This window comes from Salvelinus fontinalis, chromosome 2 (assembly GCF_029448725.1).
Source record: "Salvelinus fontinalis isolate EN_2023a chromosome 2, ASM2944872v1, whole genome shotgun sequence".
In the NCBI taxonomy this organism is placed as follows: Eukaryota; Metazoa; Chordata; class Actinopteri; order Salmoniformes; family Salmonidae; genus Salvelinus; species Salvelinus fontinalis.
Genome location: NC_074666.1, coordinates 40,324,366 through 40,344,766, shown reverse-complemented (window position 1 = coordinate 40,344,766; position 20,401 = coordinate 40,324,366). Strand labels below are relative to the sequence as shown.

At 44.3% G+C, this 20,401-nt stretch overlaps 1 protein-coding gene across 6 annotated transcripts in view; it reads right to left on the bottom strand.

Moving 5' to 3' along the window:
* Positions 1–20,401, bottom strand: part of LOC129818692 (G protein-activated inward rectifier potassium channel 2-like) — a 107,428-nt gene that overhangs the window by 27,220 nt on the left and 59,807 nt on the right. The gene's annotated exons all lie outside the window — the stretch shown is intronic.

Sequence of the window (20,401 nt, the reverse complement as noted above, 5' to 3'; positions counted from 1 at the left end):
CGCCGAAGTCGAGGATCGGTAGGATGGTCAGTTTTACAAGGGTATGTTTGGCAGCATGAGTGAAGAATGCTTGGTTGCGATATAGGAAGCCGATTTTGATTTAATTTTGTATTGGAGATGCTTAATGTGAGTCTGGAAGGAGAGTTTACAGTCTAACCAGACACCTAGGTATTTGTAGTTGTCCACGTATTCTAAGGCAGAGCTGTCCAGAGTAGTGATGCTGGACGGGCGGGCAGGTGCGGGCAGTGATCGATTGAAAAGCATGCATTTAGTATTACTTGCATTTAAGAGCAGTTGGAGGCCACGGAAGGAGAGTTGTATGGCATTGAAGCTCGTCTGGAGGTTAGTTAACACAGTGTCCAAAGAGGGGCCAGAAGTATACAGAATGGTGTTGTCTGCGTAGAGGTGGATCAGAGAATCACCAGCAGCAAGAGCGACATCAGTGATTTATACAGAGACGAGAGTCAGCCAGAGAATTGAACCCTGTGGCACCCCCATAGAGACTGCCAGAGGTCTGGACAACAGGCCCTCCGATTTGACCCACTGAACTCTATCAGAGAAGTAGTTGGTAAACCAGGCGAGGCAATCATTTGTGAAACAAAGGCTGTCGAGTCTGCCAATAAGAATGTGGTGATTGACAGAGTCGAAAGCCTTGGCTAAGTCGATGAATACGGCTGCACAGTAATGTCTCTTATCGATGGGGGTTATGATATCGTTTAGAGCGTGGCTGAGGTGCACCCATGACCAGCTCTGAAACCAGATTGCATAGTGGAGAAGGTACGGTGGGATTCGAAATGGTCGGTAATCTGTTTGTTAACTTGGCTTTCGAAGACCTTAGAGAGACAGGGTAGGATAGATATAGGTCTGTAGCAGTTTGGGTCTAGAGTGTCACCCCCTTTGAAGAGGGGGATGACCACGGCAGCTTTCCAATCTTTGGGAATCCCAGACGATACGAAAGAGAGGTTGAACAGGCTAGTAATAGGGGTTGCAACAATTTCGGCAGATAATTTTAGAAAGAGAGGGTCCAGATTGTCTAGCCCGGCTAATTTGTAGGGGTCCAGATTTTGCAGCTCTTTCAGAACCACAGCTATCTGGATTTGGGTGAAGGAGAAATGGTGGGGGCTTGGGCGGGTTGCTGTGGAGGGTGCCGGGCAGTTGACTGGGGTAGGGGTAGCCAGGTGGAAAGCATGGCCAGCCGTAGAGAAATTCTCAATTATTGTGGATTTATCAGTGGTAACAGTGTTTCCTAGCCTCAGAGCAGTGGGCAGCTGGGAGGAGGTGCTCTTATTCTCCATGTACTTTACAGTGTCCCAGAACTTTTTTGAGTTTGTACTACAGGATGAAAATTTCTGTTTGAAAAAGCTAGCCTTAGCTTTCCTAACTGCCTGTGAATATTTGTTCCTAACTTCCCTGAAAAGTTGCATATCACGGGGGCTATTCGATGCTAATGCAGAACGCCACAAGATGTTTTTGTGCTGGTCAAGGGCAGACATGTCTGGAGTGAACCAAGGACTATATCTATTCCTGGTTCTAAATTCTTTGAATGGAGCATGCTTGTTTAAGATGGTGAGGAAGGCACTTTCAAAAAATAACCAGGCATCCTCTACTGACGGGATGAGGTCAACGTCATTCCAGGATACCCCGGCCAGGTCGATTAGAAAGGCCTGCTCGCAGAAGTGTTTTAGGGAGCGTTTGACAGTGATGAGGGGTGGTCGTTTGACCGCAGATCCATTACGGATGCAGGCAATGAGGCAGTGATCGCTGAGATCTTGATTGAAAACAGCAGAGGTGTATTTGGAGGGCAAGTTAGTTAGGATGATATCTATGAGGGTGCCCGTGTTTATGGATTTGGGGTTGTACCTGGTAGGTTCATTGATAATTTGTGTGAGATTGAGGGCATCAAGCTTAGATTGTAGGATGGCCGGGGTGTTAAGCATGTCCCAGTTTAGGTCACCTAGTAGCACGAGCTCAGAAGATAGGTGGGGGGCAATCAAATCACATATAGTGTCGAGGGCACAGCTGGGGGCAGAGGGTGGTCTTTATCAAGCGGCAACGGTGAGAGACTTGTTTCTGGAAAGATGAATTTTTAGAAGTAGAAGCTCGAATTGTTTGGGTACAGACCTGGATAGTAAGACAGAACTCTGCAGGCTATCTTTGCAGTAGATTGCAACACAGCCCCCTTTGGCAGTTCTTCTTGGCGGAAAATGTTATAGTTAGTGATGGAGATATCAGGGTTTTTGGTGGTTTTCCTAAGCCAGGATTCAGACACGGCTAAGACATCCGGGTTGGCAGTGTGTGCTAAAGCAGTGAGTAAAACAAACTTAGGGATTAGGCTTCTAATGTTAACATGCATGAAACCAAGCCTTTTACGGTTACAGAAGTCAACAAATGAGAGCACCTGGGGAGTGGGAGTGGAGCTCGGCACTGCAGGACCTGGATTAACCTCTACATCACCAGAGGAACAGAGGAGAAGTATGATAAGGGAGTGGCTAAAGGCTATACGAACTGGCCGTCTAGCACGTTCGGAACAGAGAGTAAAAGGAGCAGGTTTTCTGGGCACAATAGTATAGATTCAAGGCATAGTGTACAGACAAAGGTAAGGTAGGATGTGAGTACATTGGAGGTAAACCTAGTCATTGAGTCATGATGAGAGAGATATAGTCTCTAGAGACGTTTAAACCATGTGATGTCATCGCATATGTAGGAGGTGGAACAACATGGTTGGTTAAGGCATATTGAGCAGGGCTAGAGGCTCTACAGTGAAATAAGACAGTAATCACTAACCAGGACAGTAATGGACAAGGCATATTGATATTAGAGAGAAGCATGCGTGGCCAAGTGATCATATGGGTCCAGTGAGTGGTTGGGCTGGCTGGGGATACGGCGATTCAGACAGTTAGCAGGCCGGGGCTAACAAGCTAGCAGTTAGTGGGCCGGGGCTAACAAGCTAGCAGTTAGCAGACTATATTATGTCATCATGGTAAACAAATTTCAACATAGATAACCCTTAAAATATGACAAAGTATAAAATACGTTGAAATTGTACCTTTAAAACAACATCAGATGTTATAACCACTGTAAGAAAAAAAAGAATAGGCTAGGCAGCACCTCCTACTGGAGAATTGATCTGTCTACCTAAACTCCCATCTAGGGAGTATAGTCCATCCCTGTTTAACTATGATATTTGTCACCGACTATTACCAATGTGCTATCGGGACAATGGTGGTGAGAGAACTCCACTTAAAAAACTAAATAGATTCACTGTTGCTATCAAAATCATACCAAAGGGTATGTTTAATAGAGCAAATGAAATGTGACCATACTTTATCACTCATTGTAACATCTGCGTCCCACTCACACTCCGAAACACTTAGATCCCCGGAACGCAGCCCACTTTCCAGCTCACTCTCCAGATCCCAATCACCGGAATTCTAACCACCTGATCACACACCTGCATGTCATCATCCAACACTGTTTAGTTCCGTTCCTTTCACCACATCCCTGTGAGGTATTGTTTGTTTTGAGACACACTTTTTCTGAGCTCTTTTTCCCCCCCATCCTTCTCTCCTCCTGTGTCTGACAGTTTTTTCCTGCCTCACTCACGACACCTTTTGCCTATTCCCTGCCTGTACTGTTGCCATTTTTGGACCTACCGTGTATGACCTTCTGCCTGCCCCTGGACCCAGCTACCTGCCACCTCCTATGGTCCCTTTCATTAAACACCTGCTGCGCTCTGCTCTTGAAACCAGCTCGCTGTCTCCCTCGTGTTCATTACACTCATACAGTTGAAGTCAGAGGTTTACAGACACTGAGGTTGGAGTCATTAAAACCATTTTATAAACCACTACACAAATTTCTTGTTAACAAACTATATTTTTGGCAAGTCGGTTAGGACATCTACTTTGTGCATGACACAAGTCATTTTTCCAACAATTGTTTACAGACAGATTATTTCACTTATAATTCACTGTATCACAATTCCAGTGGGTCAGAAGTTTACATACACTAAGTTGACTGTGTCTTTAAACTGCTCGGAAAAATCCCGAAAATTATGTCATGGCTTTAGAAGCTTCTGATAGGCTAATTGACATAATTTGAGTCAATTGGAGGTGTACCTGTGGATGTATTTCAAGGCCTACCTTCAAACTCAGTGCCTCTTTGCTTGACATCATGGGAAAATCAAAAGAAATCAGCCAATACCTCAGAAAATAAATTTCCAAACGCCTGAAGGTACCACGTTCATCTGTACAAACAATAGTACGCAAGTATAAACACCATGGGACCACGCAGGTGTCATACCGCTCAGGAAGGAGACGCGTTCTGTCTCCTAGAGATGAACGTACTTTGGTGCAAAAAGTGCAAATCAATCCCAGAACAACAGCAAATGACTTTGTGAAGATGCTGGAGGATACAAGTACAGAAGTATCTATATCCACAGTAAAACGAGTCCTATATCAATATAACCTGAAAGGCCGCTCAGCAAGGAAGAAGCCACTGCTCCAAAACCGCCATGAAAAAGCCAAATGCACATGGGGACAAAGATCGTACTATTTGGAGAAATGTCCTCTGGTCTGATGAAACAAAAATAAAACTGTTTGGCCATAATGACCATCGTTATGTTTGGAGGAAAAAGGGGGAGGCTTGCAAGCTGAAGAACACCATCCCAACCATGAAGCACAGGGGTGGCAGCATCATGTTGTGTGGGTGCTTTGCTGCAGGAGGGACTGGTGCACTTCACAAAATAGATGGCATCATGAGGGAGGAAAATTATGTGGATATATTGAAGCAACTATTCAAGACATCAGTCAGGAAGTTAAAGCTTGGTCGCAAATGGGTCTTTCAAATGGACAATGACCACAAGCATACTTCCAAAGTTGTGGCAAAATGACTTAAGGACAACAGAGTCAAAGTATTAGAGTGGCCATCACAAAGCCCTGACCTCAATCCTATAAAAATGTTGTGGGCAGAACTGAAAAAGGGTGTGTGAGCCTGACTCAGTTACACCAGCTCTGTCAGGAGGAATGGGACAAAATTCACCCAACTTATTGTGGGAAGCTTGTGGAAGGCTACCCAAAACGTTTGACCCAAGTTAATAAAGGCAACGCTACCAAATACTAATTGAGTAAATGTAAACTTCTGACCCACTGGGAATGTGATGAAAGAAATAAAAGCTGAAATAAATTATTCTCTCTACGATTATTCTGACATTTCACATTCTTAAAATAAGCGGTGATCCTAACTGACCTAAGACAGGGAATTTGCACTAGGATTAAATGTCAGGAATTGTGAAAAACTGAGTTTAAATGTATTTGGCTAAGGTGTATGTAAACCTCTGCCTTCAACTATATTTGATCAATAATGATATTTAGGGCTATATAGCATTCAGAGATATAAAAAAAAAATTATACTCGGAATTCAACAAAAAATAAACAATATAACAGGGTTTCAAGCTCTGGTGTATTTCCAATGTAATAATATTGAGTGATACTGAATTGTGTTTGATTCCAACGCAACCAAATATCTACATATACAAGGCGATGTATCTTCTGCTTCGATAGTTCCATCTGTGCCACTGACTTAGTCTGGCTTTAATTTCAGTGTGTCAATAAATTAATTGATACGTTGGATTAACATCTCAATCTCAAACAAAAATCGAATGTAAAGAATAGGACCAAATCTAATAAACCTTTATTTAAAGTGCATTTTTTCTATGCTTGTTTATTTTTTATTGTGTCTGTGCTTTTGCTTGCTTATATATTTTGTAGTTAAACTTTTACTGCAGTGGTCTAAATCAGGGTCACTGTAACGAGTGCGCTGGGAGTCGGGAAGCAAGTTTAGGGAGTGAATCATTTAATAAATAAATGAAACATAATACAAAACAAGAAACACGAACAACGTACAGACAGAAAACTGACACAGAAACAATAACGCCTGGGGAAGGAACCAAAGAGAGTGAGATATATAGGGAAGGTAATCAGGGAGGTGATGGAGTCCATGTGAGTCTGATGACGTGCTGGTGCACGTAACGATGGTGACAGGTGTGCGCCATAATAAGCAGCCTGGTTACCTAGAGGCCAGAGAGGGAGTATACGTGACAGTCACAAAAAGTGTTTATTGGTAGTCTTAAACAAATCGACTTTGAAACGAAAGTATACACCTCACACACATGGCTATGGGCTTACAAAAATAATACACCTATACCATGGCATATATAGCGTGAAAATGTATTACATTTTGAGTTTGCATCCCAATATTACACTTTATATATATCACTGAAATATAACAAAACCGTTTGACATAGAAACACTGGAATTTTGGCGGGTTATGAAATTAAGAAAAATATTAATAACATTTCACCCATGAGGCCACTACAGGGCGATTTGGTCATTTCACTGCCGGAAACGTCTACCTACAGTGCCTTCAGAAAGTATTCATACCCCTTGACTTATTCCACATTTTGTTGTGTTACAGCCTGAGTTCAAAATGTATTCAATATATTTTTTCCCACCGATATACACACAATACCCTATAACGACAAAGGAAAAACATGTTTTTAGAAGTTCAACAGGACAATGACCCAACACACCTCCAGGCTGTGTAAGGGCTATTTGACCAAGAAGAAGAGTGATGGAGTGCTGCATCAGATGACCTGGCCTCCACAATCACCCAACCTTAACTCAATTGAGATTGTTTGGGATGAGTTGGACCGCAGATTGAAGGAAAAGCATATGTGGGAACTCCTTCAAGACTGTTGGAAAAGCATTCTAGGTGAAGCTGGTTGAGATAATTCCAAGTGTGCAAAGCTGTCATCAAGTCAAAGGGTGGATACTTTGAAGAATCTCAAATATAAAATATATTTTGATTTGTTTAACCCTTTTTTGGATATTACATGATTCCACATGTGTTAATTCATAGTTTTGATGTCTTCAGTATTATTCTACAATGTAGAAAATAGTAAAAATAAAGAAAAACCCTTGAATGAGTAGGTGTGTCCAAACGTTTGACTGGTACTGTAAGTTTTCACACCCCTTTGACACTCCAAATTGAGCTCAGGTGCATCCAATTTCCTTTGATCATCCTTGAGATGTCACTACAACTGTGGAAAATGTAATTATCTTGGGAAGGGTATAACACAATTACTAGAGTGTTGAAAGTTTCCAAGAGCACATTGGTCTCCATCATTGGGAAATTACAAAAATATGGAACTACCCAGACACTGACTAGAGCTGGCTGTCCGACCAAACTGAGCAACAGGGCAAGAAGGACCTTGGTCAGGGAGGCCATGGGAGAATCTGCCAGAAGCTCTATACAGCACTTCACCAATCTGGGCTTCATGTGAGAGTGGCCAGATGGAAGCCACTCCTGAGAAAAAGTCACATGACAGCACACCTGGAGTTTGCAAAAGGGTATGTGAATGACTCTGAGAGCATAAGGCAAAAGAGTCTATGGTCTGATGAGACAAAAATGTATCTATTTGGTCTGAATGCAAAGCGCTATGTCTGGAGAAAACCAGGTACAGCTCATCCATCATCCGTCTAAAACATGGTGACGGCAGCATCATGCTATGGGGATGCTTATCAGCGGCAGGGACTGGGAGACTGGTAAAGAATAGAGGGACGAATGAATGAAGCCAAATACAGAAAATCCTTAATGAGAACCTGCTTCAGAGTGCAAACGACCTTAGATAGGGGCGAGGATTTACGTTCCAACAGGACAATGACCCCCTAGCATACAGCCAAAGCAATGCTGGAATGTGAGAGTCTGAGTGGACCAGCCAAAGCCCAGAATTGAATCCCATTGAAAATCTGTGGAAAGACTTTCACTGTTCACGGCCTCTCCCCATCTACACTGAACAAAAATCTAAATGCAACATGTAAAGTGTTGGTCCCATATTTCTTGAGCTGAAGTAAAAGATCTCAGAAATGTTCCATATGCACAAAAAGTTTATTTCTCTAAAAAAATACAAATTTCTCTTTGTATCACGCCCTGATCTGTTTCATCTGTCCTTGTGCTTGTCTCCACCCCCCTCCAGGTGTCGCCCATCTTCCCCATTATCCCCTGGGTACTTAAACCTGTGTTCTCTGTCTGTTGCCAGTTCGTCTTGTTTGTCAAGTCAACCAGTGTTTTGTCTCAGCTCCTGCTTTTCTCTCTTTTTCTTGCCATGCTGGTTTTGACCCTTGCCCGTTCTAACTCTGAGCTCGCCTGCCTGACCTCTCTGCCTGCCACTGACCCTGTGCCTGCCTGCCGTCCTGTACCGTTTCCCACTACTCTGGATTCTCGACCCCTGCCTGCCTTGACCTGTCATTTGCCTGCCCCTGTTGCTGTAAAAAACATTGTTACTTCAACACAGTCTGTATTTGGGTCTTACCTGAAACATGATAATTTGTTTACATCCTTGTTTGTGAGCATTTCTCAATTGTCAAGATAATCCATCCACCTGACAGGTATGGCATATCGAGAAGCTCATTAAACGGCATGATCATTACACAGGTGCACCTTGTGCTGGGGACAATAAAATACCACTCTAAAATATGTTGTCGCCTCCCGGGTGGCGCAGTGGTCTAAGGCACTGGATCGCAGTGCTAGCTGTGTCACTAGAGATTCTGGGTTCGAGCCCAGGCTCTGTCGCAGCCGGCCGCAACCGGGAGGCCCATGGGCGACACACAATTGGCCCAGCATTGTCTGGGTTTGGCCGACAGGGATATCCTTGTCTCATTGCGCACTAGCGACTCCTGTGGCGGGCCTGGTGCAGTGCACGCTGACCAGGTGTACGGTGTTTCCTCCGACACATTGGTGCGGCTGGCTGCTGGGTTGGATGTGCATTGTGTCAAGAAGCAGTGCGGCTATGTTGGGTTGTGTTTCGGAGGACGCATTGTTCTCAACCTGCACCTCTCCCGAGTCTGTACGGGAGTTGCAGCGATGAGACAAGACTGTAACCACTACCAATTGGATACCATGAAATTGGAGAGATTTTTTAAAATAATAATAAAATAAAAAATAAAATGTTTTGTCACAACACAATGCAACAGATATCTCAAGTTTTAAGGGAGCTTGCAATTGGTTGGCTGACTGCAAGAATGTCCACCAGAGCTGTTGCCAGAGAATTGAATGTTAATTTCTCTACCATAAGCTGCCTCCGACGTAGTTTTAGAGTATTTGGCAGTATGTCCAACCGGCCTCACAACCACAGACCACGTGTAAACACGCCAGCCCAGGACCTCCACCTCCGGCCTCTTCACCTGCGGGATCGTCTGAGACCAGCCACCCGAACAGCTGATGAAACTGTGGGTTTGCACAACAGAATTTCTGCACAAACTGTCAGAAACCATCTCAGGGAAGCTCATCTGCATGTTCGTTCATCTGCATGCTCACTGTCCTCACCAGGGTCTTGACCTGACTGCAGTTCGACATTGTAACCAACTTCAGTGGGCAAATGCTCACCTTCGATGGCCACTGGCATGCTGTAGAAGTGTGCTCCTCACAGATGAATCCCAGTTTCAACTGCACCAGGCAGATTACGTTTATGTCGTTGTGTGGGCTAGCAGTTTTCTGATGTCAACATTGTGAACAGTGCCCCATGGTGGCGGTGGGGTTATAGTATGGGCAGGCATAAGCTACAGATAACGAACAAAATTGCATTTTATCGATGGCAATTTGAATGCACAGACATATCGTGATGAGATCATGAGGCCCATTGTCGTGCCAGTTGTATTTTGTATTTATTATGGATTCACAACACACTGTGTGCCCTCAGGCCCCTACTCCACCACATATCTACAGTACTAAATCCATGTGTATGTATTGTGTGTGTGTGTGTGTGTGTGTGTGTGTGTGTGTGTGTGTGTGTGTGTGTGTGTGTGTGTGTGTGTGTGCGTATGTCTGTGCCAATGTTTGTGTTGCTTCACAGTCCCTGCTGTTCCATAAAGTGTTTTTTAATCTGATTTTTAAATCAAATTTTACTTCTTGTGTCAGTTACTTGATGTGGAATAAAGTTCCATGTAGCCTTGTTGAAAGTGTTGTTAAGAAAGCAGAGCATCGCTTTATTAAAGACAGACTTCTCCCCATCTTAGCTACAACTGCATCAATATGTTTTGACCATGACAGTTTACAATCTAGTGTTACTCCAACAGTTTAGTCATCTCAACTTGAGTGTTTTGTTCCAGATACAATGCTTTAGGTTTCAGAAATATCTAGGGCTAACTTATTCCTTGCCACCCACTCTGAAACTAACTGCAGCTCTTTGTTGAGTTTTGCAGTCATTTCAGTCACTGTAGTAGCTGAGGTGTATAGTGTTGAGTCATCCACATACATAGAAACTGGCTTTACTCAAAGTCAATTGCATGTCGTTAGAAAAAATGGAAAAAAGCAAGGGGCCTAAACAGCTACCTTGGGGAATTCCTGATTCTAACTGGGTTATATTTGATAGGCTTCCATTAAAGAACACCCTCTGTGTTCTGTTAGACAAGTAACTCTTTATCCACATTATAGCAGGGGGTGTAAAGCCATAACACATACGCTTTCCAGCAGCAAACTATGATCAATAATGTCAAAAGCTGCACTGGAGTCAAACAAGACAGCCCCCACAATCATTTTTATTATCAATTTCAATGCAATTATCAGTCATTTGTGTAAGTGCTGTGCTTGTTGAGTGTCCTTCCCTATAAGCATGCTGAAATTCTGTTGTCAATTTGTTTACTGTAAAATAGCATTGTATCTGGTCGAACACATTTTTTCCCAGAAGTTTACTGAGGGTTGGTAACAGGCTGATTGGTCAGCTATTTGAGCCAGTAAAGGGGGCTTTACTATTCTTGGGTAGCGGAATGACTTTAGCTTCCCTCCAGGCCTGAGGGCACACGCTCTCTAGTAGGCTTAAATTGAAGATGTGGCAAATAGGAGTGGTAATATCGTCTGCTATTATCCTCAGTAATTTTTCATCTAGATTGTCAGACCGTAGTGGCTTGTCATTGTTGATAGACAACAGTAATTTTTTTCACCTCTTCCACACTGACTACAGAATTCAAAAGTACAATTCTTGTCTTTCATAATTTGGTCCGATATACTTGGATGTGTAGTGTCAACGTTTGTTGCTGGCATGTCATCCCTAAGTTTGCTTATTTTGCCAATGAAAAAGTCATTAAAGAAGTTTGCAATATCAGTGGGCTTTGTGATGAATGAGCTATCTGATTCAATAAATGAAAGAGCCGAGTTGGCTTTTTTCCCCAAAATTTCATGCAAGGTGCCCCCAAGCTTTTTACTATCATTCTTTATATAACTTATCTTTGTTTCATAGTGTAGTTTATTAATTTTTTTATTTAGTTTAGTCTCATGATTTATTAATTTGCACTATGTTTGCCAATCGGTTTGGCTGCCAGACCTAATTGCTATACCTTTTGCCTCATCGCTCTCAACCATACAATTTTTCAATTCCTCATCAATCCAAGTGGATTTAACAGTTTTACAGTCATTTTCTTAATGGGTGCGTGCTTATTACTAACTGGAATAAGACGTTTCATAAATGCGTCAAGTACAGCGTCTGGTTGCTCCTCATTACACACCACAGACCAGCAAATATTCTTTACGTTATGAACATATGAATCACTACAAAACTTGTGTAGTGTATAAACTCTGATACACTATATTAGGCCCAGCCTTTGGAACTTTGGTTTTCCTAGATATGGCTATTATATTGTGATCACTACATCCTATGGATTTGGATACTGCTTTAAAGCAAATATCTGCAGTGTTAGTAAAGATGTGATCAATACATTTTAATTCCTGTGCTGTTTGTAACTACCCTGGTAGGTTGACTGACAACCTGATACAGGTTGTAGGCACTGGTTACAGTTTGACGTTTTTTCCTGAGTGGGCAGCTTGATGATAGCCAGTCAATATTTAAATCACCCAGAAAATATACTTCTCTGTTGACATCCTATACATTATCAAGCATTTCACACATATTATCCAGATACTGACTGTTAGCACTTGGTGGTCTATAGCAGCTTCCCACAAGAATGGGCTTTAGGTGAGACAGATGAACCTGTAGCCATATTACTTCAACAGTATTTAACAGCTTTACAGGAATGTGGTTCTGAATATAGACCGCAACACCGCCTCCGTTGGCATTTCTGACTTTTCGGTAGATGTTATAACCATGAATTGCTACCACTGTATCATCATAGGTATTATCTAAGTGAGTTTCAGAGATAGTCAGAATATGAATGTCTGTCACGACTTCCGCCGTAGTCGGTCCCTCTCCTTGTTCGGTCGGGGTTCGGCGGTCGACATCACCGATCTTCTAGCCATCACTGATCCATTTTTCATTTTCCATTGGTTTTGTCTTGTCTTCCTTCACACCTGGTTCCAATCCCATCAATTACATGCTGTGTATTTAACCCTCTGTTTCCCATCATGTCCTTGTCGGAGATTGTTTGTTTGTATGTTCGTGTATTATGTATTGGTGCGCGACGGGTTCTTGTACCCACTTTTATTTCATGTTGTATTTTTGATTTTGGAGTTTTGTTAAGTTTATTAAACGACTCCATTTATACCAAGTTCGATTCTCCTGCGCCTGACTTCCCTGCCACCTACACACACGTTGTTACAGAATCTCCGACCACCTATGGAGTCAGCGGGAGAAGGTACCCGGCCATGGAGGTGGAGGAGCGCGTTCAGGATCATGCGGTAAAGCTTTACCATCTGACCATCGCCATGGATCGCGTTATCCAGACTATGGACCGCTGGGAGAGACAGGGAGTTCTTCCAGCGCCTCTACCAGCACAACTGGGGTCTCTTTTGAGCGCCCCTTTCCCGCCTGAACTCAGTGGGATCCGTCTCTCCATGCCACAAGAGTACGACGGGAGTGCTGCCTACTGCCAGGGTTTCCTCCTCCAACTAAACCTCTATCTGGCCACGGTTCAACCAGCTCCATCGGACCGTGAGAAGGTGTCGCCCTCGCCGCGTGTACTCACCGGGAAAGCCCTGGAGTGGGCCAACGCCGTGTGGAGAGAGGGAGATGCGGCGTTGGACCATTTTGAGGAGTTTACCCGCCGTTTCCGGGCAGTCTTCGACCACCCACCCGAGGGCAGAGCGGCGGGTGAGCGCCTCTACCATCAGAAACAGGAGACGAGGAGCGCACAGGAGTTTGCCCTGGAGTTTAGGACCCTGGCTGCCGGCGCGGGATGGAACAACATGGCCCTGATCGACCACTACCGCTGCAGTCTGCGCGAGGACGTCCGTCGGGAGCTGGCCTGCAGAAACATCACCCTCACTTTCGACCAGCTGGTGGACCTGTCCATCTGGCTGGACAACCTGCTGGCTACTCGCCGACGTCCAGATCGGGGTCTGGTGGTTCCATCCTCCTGCACCTCCTCTCCGATACCTATGGAGCTGGGAGGGGCGGTGCGCAGGGAGACCGGAGGGGGTACCCACTCGTGCACCATCTGTGGCCGCAGAGGTCACACTGCTGGTTGGTGCCGGGTTGGTTCCTCTGGGAATCGAGGCAGCAGGCAGGGCGCTCTGGCGTCACCCCAGGTGAGCTGGCACCATTCTCACCCAGAGTCCTCTGTTGCACATATGTTTGTGTCTGTCACTTTTCCTGAGTTTTCCCCACATTCCCAGCATAAGGCGCTCGTAGATGCAGGTGCGGCTGGGAATTTCATTGATAGAGCCTTTAGCTCATAGTTTAGGTACCCCCATTGTTCCCGTGGATGTGCCCATCCCCGTTAACGCCTTAGATAGTCGACCATTAGGGTCAGGGTTAATTAGGGAGGTCACTGCTCCTTTGGGTATGGTGACGCAGGGGGGTCACACGGAGAAAATTTGTATTTTCCTTATGGACTCTCCTGCGTTTCCCGTGGTGCTGGGCCTACCCTGGTTAGATTGTCATAACCCCACTGTTTCTTGGCCACAGAGGACTCCCACGGGGTGGTCGTGAGAGTGCTCAGGTTGGTGTTTAGGGGTTTCCGTTGGTGCTACTACGGTGGAGAGTCCAGACCAGGTCTCCACCGTGCGCATTCCCCCTGAATATGCCGATTTGGCTCTCGCCTTCTCTAAAAAGAAGGTGACTCAATTACCACCTCATCAACGGGGCGACTGTGCGATAGATCTCCTGGTAGACGCCACACTTCCCAGGAGTCACGTGTATCCCCTCTCACAGGCGGAGACGGAGGCTATGGAAACATATGTCTCCAAATCCCTGCGTCAGGGGTACATTCGGTCCTCCACTTCACCCGTCTCCGCAAGTTTATTTTTTTGTGAAGAAGGAGGGAGGTCTGCGTCCGTGTATTGACTACCTGGGTCTAAATCAGATCACGGTGAGGTATAGTTACCCGCTACCGCTCATAGCTACAGCAATAGAGTCAATGCACGGGGCGAGCTTCTTCACCAAACTAGATCTCAGGAGCGCTTACAATCTGGTGCGTATCTGAGAGGGAGACAAGTGGAAGACGGCTTTCAGTACCACCTCTGGGCACTATGAGTACCTCATCATGCCGTACGGGTTGATGAATGCACCATCCGTCTTCCAAGCTTTTGTAGACGAGATTTTCAGGGACCTGCATGGGCAGGGTGTAGTGGTGTATATTGATGACATTTTGATATACTCCGCTACACGCGGCGAGCATGTGTGCCTGGTGCGCAAAGTGCTTGGTCGCCTGTTGGAGCATGACCTGTACGTCAAGGCTGAGAAATGCCTGTTTTTCCAACAGTCCGTCTCCTTCCTGGGTATCGCATTTCCACGTCAGGGGTGGAGATGGAGAGTGACCGCATTGCAGCCTTGTGTAATTGGCCAACTCCCACCACGGTAAAGGAGGTGCAGCGATTCTTAGGGTTTGCCAACTACTACTGGAGGTTTATTCTGGGTTTTGGTCGGGTAGCGGCTCCCATTACTTCACTGCTGAAGGGGGGCCTGGTGCGCTTGCAGTGGACATCTGTGGCGGACAGGGCTTTCAGTCACCTGAGGGCTTTGTTTACCTCGGCTCCCGTGCTGGCCCATCCGGTTCCCTCTTTGGCGTTCATAGTGGAGGTGGACGCGTCCGAGGCTGGGATAGGAGCTGTGCTCTCTCAGCGCTCGGGTACGCCACCGAAACTCCGCCTTGTGCTTTCTTCTCGAAGAAGCTCAGCCCGGCGGAGTGAAAATATGACGTGGGGGACCGGGAGTTGTTGGCTGTTGTCAAGGCCCTAAAGACGTGGAGACATTGGCTTGAGGGGGCTAGACACCCTTTTCTCATCTGGACTGACCACCGCAATCTGGAGTACATCCGGGCGACGAGGAGACTGAACCCTCGCCAGGCAAGGTGGGCCATGTTTTGTGTTTACCCTTTCTTACAGACCAGGCTCCTAGAACGCATTGTCCCCCATTGTGGTTTGATTTATTTTATACAATTCTGACTTTTTATTTCTCTTTGAAAATCTGTGCACTAAATTCCTAGTTTTCATACAGTGCAGGACACGATACAGTAAATGTAATGTTTATTTGACAAATGTTTTATTGCTTAATGTGCTGACAATCTCAGACAGATTTTGATCACAAGTTTAAAAAAAATGCAATCTGTCAAGGTAAAAAGGTTAGTATGCTGGCTCTCCAATGCTACTCTCGAAATTCCATGATATTTACCAAAACAATTTCCCATGCTTTGAACAAGGTCGTAATGTGGGGATACTGACGATGTACTTTTGAAGATCCTCTTCAATTTACAACATTTTCTGTCATGCTTCAACTTTGAAGAGGCTGGCGGAGAGTGTTATAGGGATTTTTTCACCAGCTAAAAATAGAACCATGGAACTGGTAGTGGTTAGGTCATCATGGGCTGAGAGGAGTGATGAGTAAGGTTATAGTGAGGCTTCTGCTCAATCCCCCACCATCCCTCTAACTCTCTCCACATGGGGTCCTTTGAGGTCTTGGGCAGATAGACGGTCGTTCAGTTAAACCATGACCACATCTCCCTCAGTGTGCTTCTGCATACCACCAGATTAGAGACCTGTCACAGTCCATTCTGTCTCAGAGAACTGCCAAGAAGAAAATAAATGCTCACTATGTTGAAATTAAGTCGGATGGGTCAAGAATTCAACGGGGGTCTCGGCCCTTTGTTGCTTTTCCACAATACTTTTGAAGAGATATCTATTAAATTCCACCAACTTTAAGCTGTCATCGCAGGATTATTTTCTCTCAAGTTTTTATTAAAGTTCTTTAAGCAAGTGTTTTGTTGAAAATATAGACATACACTGAGTGTACAAAACATTAAGGACACCTGCTCTTTCCATGACATAGACTGACCAGGTGAATCCAGGTGAAAGCTATGATCCCTTATTGATGTCACTTGTTAAATCCACTTCAATCAGTGTAGATGAAGGGGAGGAGAGGTTAAAGAAGGATTTTTAAACCTTGAGACAGTTGAGACATGGATTGTGTATGTGTGCCATTCCGAGGGTGAATGGGCAAGACAAAAGTTTGAAGTTTCTTTGAATGGGGTATGGCAGTAGGTGCCAGGCACACTGGTTTGTGTAAAGAACTGCAACATTGCTGGGTTTTTCATGCCCAACAGTTTCCCCTGTGTATCAAGAATGGTCCACCACCCAAAGGACATCCAGCCAACTTGACACAACTGTGGGAAGCATTGGTGTCAACATGGGCCAGCATCCCTGTGGAATGCCTTTGACATCTTGTAGAGTCCATGTCCCAACGAATTGAGTCTGTTCAGAGGGCAATTCACCTTTACTGCCCCTGGGTCTCCATGAGTGTCAAACTGCTCAGGTTAGCAAAGGCTTGGCATGCGTCATGGATCTGATGAAAGACTAGAAAGCATAATGCAGATATGCCTTGGCAAACAAAGCTGTGGCCCTGGCTCATAGAGAGTGAGGGGCAGGGAGGCTTCTGTGCCCATGAATAATCCCTATGTCACTGGCTGCCGGCAGCCATAAAGACTAGAGGCAGGTAATTCAATTACTCCAGCTTCAGTAGGCCCTCCTCACATTGCCCAGATTTGTCATCTGCATCAGAGCTCCAGCTAGGGCAAAATGGAGATGGATGTTGAGCAACAGTTCTTTGTGGAGATGAGTACAATACACAACATGGAGTGTGTCCTTACATTTTTGTCTTCAAAAGACACAAATAAACACATTCAACGTAATGGTATTGTCTTGATGGACTGATTTACTTTTGTTGCTGTAACTTCGTTCTTATTTTTGTCCTAGAAATGTATGCTATATTTAGCTTTAATTGGTTGGACCCAATTTAATTACAACCTCCTAACAGTGCTTCTTCTCCCCTCCATTTTTTTCAGCATTGTCAGTAAGCTGCATAGAGAGAATGTATGTTTGCTCTTTCCTGCCCTTATCTTGATTGACCAGCGTCTGTTGCCGCTCGTAGCCATGTCTTCTATTTCAAACGACCGTCTCTGGGTCGCCATCACTCTAAATCCATAGAACTGAGTAATCTCCTTTTCACAGCGACAGTTGAAATGATTCAAACTACCAAAGATAAGGGGATCCAGTGGATGTGGCCTTGTGGAACAACACTCATCATGTTTTGGGACCGAGTATCGTTTATGATGGTCTTTTTCAGCCGTCCACCGAAAGAGTATATGGGTCAATGAAATGACCTACACTGACTGTTATTTAATGTGACACACATTTCTTTTACACCCAGCAATGCACTGACTGACCCACCTTAACATGATTACAATTGTGTTTTATTTTATTGTAGCATCTACATTCATATATATGTAGTCAATAGAGAACACCAGACGACAATGTTGAACACACCGAATCTAGGCTATTTTATCACACAAATGGGCTTGAATACAGTGATAACATCATTCATAAAGCCTTGATCTTCATTATTCCCCACGCATATGTACCCCACAAGGTTCCATGGTTCCTTGAGATGTGTATAGACTGTGGGCTTAGCCTCAGTCACTCCCTAGCCACACCCATAGTCACTTCCTGGTTTGAATGAATTAGAAAGTGGGTGCATAATCTGTGTGTTGACAAATCCAGGTTCTTGGCCTTCATTGCGATGGTCGTGAATTGTGCATATTATTAAAATTGCCATTATTATAGGATCTACAGAAGATGTTGGAAGAAGAAGTGCTACCCTCCCCGGCCCATGGGCAGAGGAGGGATTCATTTACCTGATCTCTGTACTATGACTAATGGGCTAGGAGTGGGTAGTGTAGTGTATGTAGTTTGGGGTGGGTTGTATGGGTTTGGATGATTTCTAGCTAACAGAAGAGTAGAAGAAGTGGAGGTACTGTTGGTTCCGGTAATGCAACATTAATATTAGATGCCAACTGCAGTTAAACCCCAATGAAGGAGAAGAAAAAGGAAGTGGGTGTGTCAGTTAGGGAAGAAGCCATGTTGTGGTCAGTAATGTTTGGTTTGATAGTTTATAAGACTAGTTTTCTCACTCCATACAAGTGAGAACTTTCTCAAAGACTTTTAAGCCTCAGACGTAGGAATTTATGACTTTCCTACGCACACCTCGGTATTTAATATTCAGACTCACCTTATTCAGTCGCGTAAAGCACTCTGCAGGTGTGGCTACCTTGCACACTCTGAATAAATGTAAGTAAACCACTGAAAATCCTACCACTTGCTGGTCAACAGATATTCTCGTGGAGTTTTTATTCAGTAGGGTTTTCAGTACATTTGTCTTAAGCCATTCGTGGTGCAAGTTTGACATTTGTTGACAGAATCACGAGAATATATTGAGAGAACGGGTTCAGAATATTAGGGATCAATGAAAAAGCCATCTAAATATATACATATTCGTCTCAGTTTCAGCACCAATACTCTGTTCTTGTAAATGATTTAGGTTTATGGAAGTATTTACTCTATGAATCTCAAAAAACAGGTTTAGAGAGCTTTTACCCACAAATGAAAGAAAACGGTGGTTTGATTCATTCTGCAAATTGCCACATTCAGTTCTTTAAACCATGGTAGTATTGGAAGATTAGTGTACATATAATTATAACAGAGAGAATAGTGTAGAGTCGTCTGTTGCTTGCACTAACCATGGAACTGTGTGATGACACGGCCAAGTATTACACCATGCGTAGCTTTCAAAATGTTACGTTTTGGTCTGTACTCTGCTCCATAATGATTTAATTAACCTACATGTCTTTTTAAAAATATTGTCAACTGTTACTTATGGTCCTCATCAACAACCACACGCCCGGGACGGCATTTAGAGGAAGCAAATTAAGTTAAACCAAACAACGTAAATGGAATGATAATGTAGGCTATACCAACGGAATGGAACTATCAGTAAATTGGCAGTTGAATACAGTGCCTTCGGGCCTCCCGGGTGGCGCAGTGGTCTAGGGCACTGCATCGCAGTGCTAACTGCGCCACCAGAGTCTCTGGGTTCGCCCCCAGGCTCTGTCGCAGCCGGCCGCGACCGGGAGGTCCGTGGGGCGACGCACAATTGGGCTAGCGTTGTCCGGGATAGGGAGGGTTTGGCCGGTAGGAACTCATCGCGCTCCAGCGACTCCTGTGGCGGGCTGGGCGCAGTGCGCGCTAACCAAGGGGGCCAGGTGCACGGTGTTTCCTCCGACACATTGGTGTGGCTGGCTTCCTGGTTGGAGGCGCGCTGTGTTAAAGAAGCAGTGCGGCTTGGTTGGGTTGTGCCTCGGAGGACGCATGGCTTTCGACCTTCGTCTCTCCCGAGCCCGTACGGGAGTTGTAGCGATGAGACAAGATAGTAATTACTAGCGATTGGATACCACGAAAATTATGGAGAAAAGGGGATAAAATTTAAAAATATATATAAAAAAAAAGAATACAGTGCCTTCAGAAAGTATTCAAACTCCTTGACTTGATCAAATTTTGTTGCGTTAAATAAAGAAAAAATCTCACCCATCTACACACAATACCCAATAATGACAAAGTGAAAACATGTTTTTAGATATTTTTGGTAATTTATTGAAAATGAAATACAGAAATAAGGAATTTACATAAGTATTCACACCCCTGAGTCAGTACTTTGTAAAAGCACCTTTGGCAGCGAATACAGTTGTGAGTTTTTCTGGGTAAATCTCTAAGAGCTTTCTACATCTGGATTGTGCAACATTTGCCCATTATTCTTTTCAAAAGTATTAGTTGTTGATCATTGCTCGACAACCATTTTCAGGTCTTGCATTGATTTAAATAGATTTAAGTATAAACTGTAAATTGGCCACTCAAGAACATTCACTGTCTTCTTGGTAGGCAACTTCAGTGTAGATTTGGCCTTGTGTATTAGGTTATTATCCTACTGAAAGGTGAATTCATCTCCCAGTGTCTGTTGGAAAGCAGACTGAACCAGGTTTTCCTCTCGGAATTTGCCAGGTGCTTAGCTCCATTTTGTTTATTTTTTATCCTGAAAAACTCTCCAGTTCTTAACGATTACAAGCATACCCATAAC